The 8,244-nt window shown below is 37.4% G+C and overlaps 1 protein-coding gene across 1 annotated transcript in view; it reads right to left on the minus strand.

The window, feature by feature from the left end:
- Positions 1 to 6,608, minus strand: part of LOC117116743 (vigilin-like) — a 50,364-nt gene extending 43,756 nt beyond the window's left edge. Inside the window, exons 1-2 of the mRNA XM_033260835.1 lie at positions 6,542 to 6,608; positions 6,349 to 6,431 (exon numbers count right to left, since the gene is read on the minus strand). The gene's annotated coding sequence lies outside the window, so the exon portion shown is untranslated. The remainder of the gene's footprint in view (positions 1 to 6,348; positions 6,432 to 6,541) is intronic.
- Between the last annotated feature and the right edge of the window lie 1,636 nt (positions 6,609 to 8,244).

The following is an 8,244-nucleotide window of genomic DNA, read 5'->3' on the forward strand; positions in this document are numbered from 1 at the left end:
GAAAAATGGAGATCTAAATGAAGAAACGATGTATTTCAGCAAGTATTAAAAACATTTTAGTTTTATTTTAGGCCTTCTTCAAAATACCTATGCCTACAGCAGATGATTTTTTTGCTGTAAAACCAAAATAGTTTCATCCATGCCGACATTCCGGTCGGTTAGCGTGAGCCCTGACTGAACTCTGCAAAAACTTCACATCGACTTCGCATCGCGATGTAAAACAAAATGTCGGAAAACTTTTCTTTGACGCATGCGCATTTGCATAAATGTCTACACACACACATACACACTACACACAATAAAAAACATAGGAAATAGCAAGAGTGATTACAATAGTTCCTATTGCATTACATGCATAGGAACTAAAAAACCATTTTCACTGAGTACGTCCGACATTACTTTTCACAGGTCTAGCTGGGTTAGCCCTGTACAAATAGTTTAATTTTAATTGTTTTTGTTTTTAGCTTTACTGTAATTATAGGCCTCCCCAGAAGAAGAAATAAAATAATTATTTATAAATCAACAATTATATATTTTTTTGCACATGTAAGCCCTACATTAGGCCTAGCTCCGATTAATATATATACAGTTTACACTTATTTTATTAATATTAACATTATTTAATAATGGTGCGCCTAGGCCTCATTTTACAATGTAATGTTTTACTTTTTAGCTTATTAACTTGGTATACATGTATCAAATTAAATATTTACTTTAGTTAGCATTATTTGCTTAATGTTTAATTACAAATTGTATGACATTTTTATGTTTGTAAATGTAGGATTTAAATTTTGTTTATGCAGATCTGATAACAAGTAGGCATAATATATTTCCGTAACATGATCAATTACTGTACATTAAAACAACCAAAATAAAAAGCTAAATTTAAGAGTCAAACATAGTACAGTACTAGACTCAGAAAAATACTTGAATCAAAGATGTAATACGGTGTCAGGGGTGGTGCCAGAATTGGTACGACGAAGGGGGGGGGGTGGTCCAATGTCTCTGAGGCCTGATCCTCAATGAAAAGAAAGTGTTCCTGGGGCAAAATGAAAATTAAAGGGATTCAAAGGCTTATTATTTAATCGATTTCAGAGTCTACTAATAGGCCTATGTAGAAAATACATGTAGGCCTACAACGAGGCCAACACCGGTCCCCTTCTGGGCGTCACCCCTGTGTAGACAAATGACTTTATATGGGGCCTAATATATTAATAGTTTTTGAAAAACGGTTGGGCAAGATTGCATATAAATATTAATGTTTACAGACTTATATAAATAGGCATATGCCCAGTAGACGAGCACAGTCACAGCAGCTCTATCGAGGCGAGGCTATGATATGATTGGCTATGAAATTAATAATAGTAATAATAACAGCAACATCATTGATAACAGCAGCCAATAATAATTATTAGGCCTATTTAAGTGGTGGCTGGCGACGGTCTAAGATGACAGATAACGCATCTCCAAAATGTAAACCCGAAGCACTAACTACAAATCCATCGGTTATAGCATGTGCAAATTAGTTTTTCCTTGCGTTGCGGTGCTTGCGTTGCGAAAAGTTGAATCGATTAATCTTTTCGCAAACAACGCAGAGACGATCGGCAAACAACGCAAAAGTTGAGTAGGGTCGGGGTTGCGTTGCATTGTCAAGTTTGCGTCATCGGTTCCAACTTGGAAGCCGCAAAACCCTCACGTTGCGTCACTTTGCGTCGATACGTTGAGTCTGCATCGTTGCGTTGCATCCTAGTGGGAACCAAGCTTTAGTGATGCTGGGTCAATTTAAAAATGCTTTTTGTTCAAAGTCTGAGATATCAGTGAAGTGGTGTTGCCTCCATAAATTTGCCCGGGGAGGGGGGAAATGTTCGATAGGGGGTTCGAACAAAGGCGCCAAGCCGCATTGAGGGTTTAGGAATAAGATTCTCTGGTATCAGCAGTGACGCTAGAAATCTGCCAACGAGGAGTCCGACATAGGGGTCCGAACTAAGGGGCTGTCAATGCCTTTGACGATGGCCCAAAATAAAAAAATCCCAGTAATTTCCGATTTGGAAGATAGAAAATTGATATGTTTAGAACATTTCCAATTTAAATAAAATACAAAAAAAAATAGATAACTCATTCGCATATAAAAAAATGAAAATATCAAAGACATATATACACAGGGTTCGTACGTTTTTGAACAAGCAAATTTCTCAAGACATTCAAGGTCAAATTTTTCAACTTTCAAGGACACAATATATAGCTTAACAGTAAAATATCAGCGATTTTACGACTGATTATAAAACATATATGCTGTACTACTTGTAAATGCATGTTAGTGCATAAATAAGTTTTGGCGATGGACCTGTCTCTTTTTCTCACGCTCGTGGGAAATTAAGCTTTTCTCACACATGTGTAAAATTTGATTGTAAGCAAAGGAATTCCCACGAGTTTGGGGAAGTACCGGTAAATGTGCGAGTACAACAATGGTCTTATCAGCGTCTTTTGTGATACCAGCGCGCCTGAATAACTTGTTACCGCCTGTCTAGGGTTGTTGTTCAGCGAACAGCTGTGGCGAAGTTGACATGCATACAGTAAAACAATGGGTGTACGTTGCGGAGACGTTAATGCATCTCATTTCATGTATATTTAAGTGTTTTATAAACGAATGATGTACTATATTAATTAATTAATTAATTTTTATGGTTATGCTCTATTCTCAAAACATCATTATACTATACTGTATTATTTATTATATTATTCGTTACTATTGGGCATAACATTATTATTAATATTTAGGTCTATTATTATTAGGCCTTAGTTGTAGGCCTACAACTTTTATAATCTACTCTACAGCAAAATGTTAACATACGGCACCATCCTACCGGCACTGGTCTGCTGCAGACCAGCATTGTTTTTTTAATGATTTCGTAAACTTCAGAAACATAATTAATGAAATATCTTGCAGTAAATTCAAGAACTTCTAACAGCAAACGCCCTTTAAACACCATTCACTAAGAAAATAACTGTAGACGTACATGTTCCCATCGTTACTTTAATCGTTAATTAACTGCCTTGCGCTGGATAGGGCCAAAACATGCCCATTCGTGTTTTACAAGTGTGAGCGTCTGGAGAGTGATGAATTACCCAAAGCGAATTCACCGGGCTGAGCATGTGCGACAAGACCTGTTCAACTGATTGAAAGTTTAGTATTTCAGTACTGTTTATAACAGTATAGTAAGTGTCTTTGATAACATTCCTGAATTGGCGGCGTACAAAGACTTGACCTGATTCTCACAAGAGTATTGTGGGAACCTACTTGTGGGAACGTTTCTCATTCAATTTACTGTTACTAGGCAACTTTTAGTACTGCAATTAATGGTAAATGATCATTTACGTGGAGGTTGAAAAATACAGGGGGAGTCTTTATGGCCCAAAATAGTGATTTTAGACCACACTGGTAATGTAATTCGACAGGCAAATTACAGTAATATTTTTAGCAAATTTCTTTGAAAAAATTTCGTAGGCTTAGGGCCTAGGCCTAGCTAGGTATACAGTAATTTCATTTTACAGTAGTTTGGAACGATATCAGGAGTGGGGGTGGTGGCAGTGGCCTACTAGGCGTCCACACCAGTTGGGCCCAATCGTCGTCACCCGAAGTTTTCATTACGATGATCAAGAATGTATACTATCTAGGCCCTAGGCTAGGCTTAGATTGCTCACTCTGCTACGTATACTACTACCGCATAACAAAGAGAAAGCGACCCACGCGGTGCATTCTTAAGTTTTACACACATTATTAAAATGTATTAGAGACGATAACACGATATCACTGACTAAACGATCTACCACCCTCGTATCGCAGTAACTACTATACTGAACTAGGCCTAATGTTTTTGTGAACTAGAGTGCTGACAAGATGGCGGAGCAATGCATAGTTAGACAGTCGGCTGCCTTTGTATCTTCACTTGTCTTCAATTTTGCATTCAAAGGGTACATTGCTGCATAGCCAACTGTCGGGGATATAGTACCTTCATATGACTACTCATACAACAGAAAAAAACGTCACATGGAGTTAGTGACTATGGATCTAAATGAAAAAAACGATGTATTTCAGCAAATATTAAAACCTTTTTGTTTTATTTTAGGCCTTCTTCAAAATACCTATGCCACAGCAGTTGATTTTTTTTGCCGTAAAATCAAAATAGTTTCATCCATGCCGACTTGCGCATCGGTTAGCGTGAGCCCTGACTGAACTCTGCAGAAACTTCACATCGATCTTCGCATCGCGAGGTAAAACAAAATGTCGGAAAACTTTTCATTGATGCATGCGCATTTGCATAAATGTCTACACACATACTACACACAATAAAAAACAAAGGAAAAACAGTGAGAGTGATTACAATAGTTCCTATTGCATTACATGCATAGGAACTAATAAAAAAGCAGACATACAGATTAAATGTGTGTTCGATAACTAATATAATGCAAGCTTTTTGTGTTTTTAGTACATTTTGATGGTAAATTATTAGGTTTTAAAATGCCTATTCCAGAAAGCCTATTCTAAACCATTAAAATTATGAAGTCATTCAGGTGTAATGAACAGTAACCAACGTCCAGAGAGTGCCACCTGGTGTTGTGACGACACGACTCTGGTACTCTATATTGTGCTCTTTCTGGTTGTTTGATCACCAAATAATGTTCTTTATATGCATTTCGTAATCATACCTAGCATTCACAATGTCAATAAGTTGCTGACCCCAACACTATCGTTTGTCATCATAAACATGTGCGCTCAATCTGACGACACTTGTGTTGGTAGTTCGTTGTTCTGGTTAGGTTTTACATTAATATAGTGATTATTATACTAGAAATAGAAAGATCGAACTAATAATAAATAAATACAACAAACTTGATTTTATTAAACACTCTGACCGCCAGGGGTTTCAAAAAATAGTATCAGCCACCGCCAGACTATTTAGCGAATTTTAACACTTTTCCGAAGCTCATTGAGAGTGCGTATGTGATCAGATTGACATTTAATTAATACTACAAGAACCACAAACATCTTAGCATTACACTTTATTCTAATCACAATCTATAACCTGTAACAATAAAATGAAAATTACTCACTTTCAGAGATTTACGCAATTTTGCCCAATAAAGCTGAGATAATCGCGATTTTGCTATGCTTGATGTAAACAAACACTGACGCCCGAAAGAGACATCAACCAAAGCTACCCTACATGGTATCGCTAGGCTAGTCTAGGCCTAGCTAAAACAAAACATCAATATTTAAAGATTTATGACATTTTAAAAATCATAAATTATACATCTAACATCATCTGATGGCATACTTTCGCCAAAATCCGCATGGTTAGATTCCAGTCCTAGCCACGGGTTTACGCTAACCAGCGCTAGCTATTACGCGAATTCTATCTTTTTTCTTCCATTTTGGATACTTTGAAATAGTGAAATACTTACGGTCCAGACCGAACATAATGTTCAAATTGTTAGTACATGTCGATAATTACCCCATCTATCGAATTCTGTAAAAAAACCTGAAACACGGAGATCTCCGTGTTTGGCGGTTAAGCGTTGCGTTACCAAACACGGAGATCTCCGTGTTTGGCGGGCAGAGTGTTAAGAAAAATATACTTATCACTTAATGTAAAAGCGCAATCAGACATTTTTTACGGCAGTAATTGGTCGATGATGATGTCATCAAGGGCAAAGACCATTCGTAAAATCGACATTCATAAAATGGACGTTTTACTGTAATTAACTCTCTGTATTGATATGTTGATGTAATTTAATAAGACCCTGTGCCACGAGCATTTAAATACCCTAGGATAGGTACAGTCTGAGCCACTTTGGGCCGCGATAGGAGTGATGTTTCATCGTGTAGCCTACCAGAATGTGTGAAGAGTGAGGAGACATCGCGTCTTGGCTTGTACGTTTGGTGCATGCTATGGGGACAAATTTAAAATAGGCCAATGTACGTAAATCGGGAATAAATTGTATTTTAATAAATTTAGCATTAACTCCGTAAATATTCAACCAATTTTTGCGACTTACCCCTAGGCCTAGGCTATGTTTGTAGCAGTCTGCTGCTCTGTCTGTATCTGTAGTTCTGATTGTAAAACCTAGGCCTACTTGGTGCAGCTTAAGATGAAACTACTGCCAAATAATATAATATTTCAGATGTAGACTGCGTCTACATTAAGGCTAAGCCAAGCCACTACATTAGGGTCTAGGCCTACTAGGCCTAGCCTACGGCCTAGCCTAGGACCTATTAGTGTTTAGAAGCTGAAGTTGGATTGGAAAGGTGATTGATTCCGCTGATGATGTGAGCAATACTGTACTTACAGAAATTTGGACACTGTTTCCGTTGGGTCCGTCCTAGATTTGTATTTTTTCAAGTTCGTTCTCCAGAGTGATCGTTGTTGGATCTATGGAAAATAACGATTACAATGTTTTTAATGTGCAAAAGCATATAACATTATATAAAACTAAAAGATAACTTCGATATCAAACAAAACATGTACACCATAATACGTACCACGTAGAAAGGAAATGACCGCTTTACATCGCGATACAATGTTATATCAAGCCGCACGTGCAATTGTGTTGGTGTCGGCGGCGGCGGCCTAGCCTAGACGGTAGGACTAGCCTATGTTCACTTTAAAATCTATGAAATTTCTATTATTTTTTAATGAATTTCAAAATATAATACATTTTATTCTTTGTAAGATTTTAAGTTCATATGGATACAAATATTACTGTATAGAAAGCATGAACTACTGTAGTCAGAACATGTTAATAAAATAGTGCACGCCGAAGCACTTTCAATAATACAGTAATAAAAAGACGGTACAACGTGTCTTCCTCAACATCAGGACAGGTCATTTTGAGCCACAGGGTTCAAAAGTCAATGTTTACAAATATCACGTCAAAATACGACGCATGACACGTGTGCATTGAGTGGTAGGCCTATATGGCGGTAATAGTAATTAGAAAAATAGATACTGTATTATATGCTGTTCAGATTAATTTTTAAAGGGGGGGGGGGGGGCGGGGATGAGACAAGTGGCCATATATTGCTTATTTAACCTTTCCTGAGTTCGGGAAAAATACTTTAAAAATTCAAAATGTTGAGATGTAAGGATAATTACAGAAACAAAACATGATATGATGAGACAGGAAAATCAGATGACAAACGAGGCTGATCACTTTTTTCAGTAGCTTGGTAGCATTTTCTAACCAACTCATTAATATTCAAGACAAGTCTGTCAATTAATTTTTGGCCGGCGAGCAGCTGATCGAAAAATCGTCCCGACGATCGAGCGAGTAGCCTAGATACGGTACACTAGTGTGAAGTCGTGAGTTTTTGTGATCGTTTACGTACGCAGTTACAGAGAGACGGTTTAGTCAACGTCAATTCATGGAGGAATAATTCAATTGAATTAATAAACGTATATCAGTCCGATGACTTGACTTGTTTGTTTATAATTAGGCCTACACCTATTCCTAGGATTAGCACAGTCAGTGTCTACCCAGCAGCAGTAGCGCACTCCTGTCCGGGACACTGCTCCAGTCCCGCAGCCTTATCCAGCTGACGGTAAAGATATACAGTAGTAGGTTTCTACTACTAGCCTAGCCTAGACTTGTCATGCCATGCCATCTTTGTCACATTAATCGTGCTAGTGCATTTTTTTCATAATAATAGACCTAGAGGCCTACTAATAATAGTATACTATAGGCCTGGTCCTATGAAAAACTGTCTAGGCCTAGGCCTAAATGTCTAAAAAATGCACTGTCTAAATAAAGGTGATGTGCTATTAACACTACAGTATATCATCAGAGCCAACACCAATTCCTGTAACAATAAGATTATTATTGATATACTATAGGCCTGGAAGCTAGGCTATACAACAATAACGCCCCATTAAATAATAACATGATGCATGTTACTCCAAACCTACTTTCAGCTGTTGTTGAAATGTGGAATTCAAATAAAATATTATACATATATATTTTTGTAGGACAAGATATGTAATAGGCCGAAACATGACACTCTCCTCAAATAGATATTTGCCAGTCGCCATGATATGAGACAAACACACCACAACATTTGCCATGAGTACAACCACCCAACATTGGCATCTACGAAGGAAGGTGGTACAAAGCATACAAGCATCCAGCAAGACGTTAGCAAGAAACACTCTGGTTGTTTGCTGAAACTTGTAATGAAAGCTATACACA

The sequence above is a fragment of the Anneissia japonica genome, unplaced genomic scaffold (assembly GCF_011630105.1).
Source record: "Anneissia japonica isolate Jap-2015-1 unplaced genomic scaffold, ASM1163010v1 scaffold287762_len338049_cov154, whole genome shotgun sequence".
NCBI classification, from domain to species: Eukaryota; Metazoa; Echinodermata; class Crinoidea; order Comatulida; family Comatulidae; genus Anneissia; species Anneissia japonica.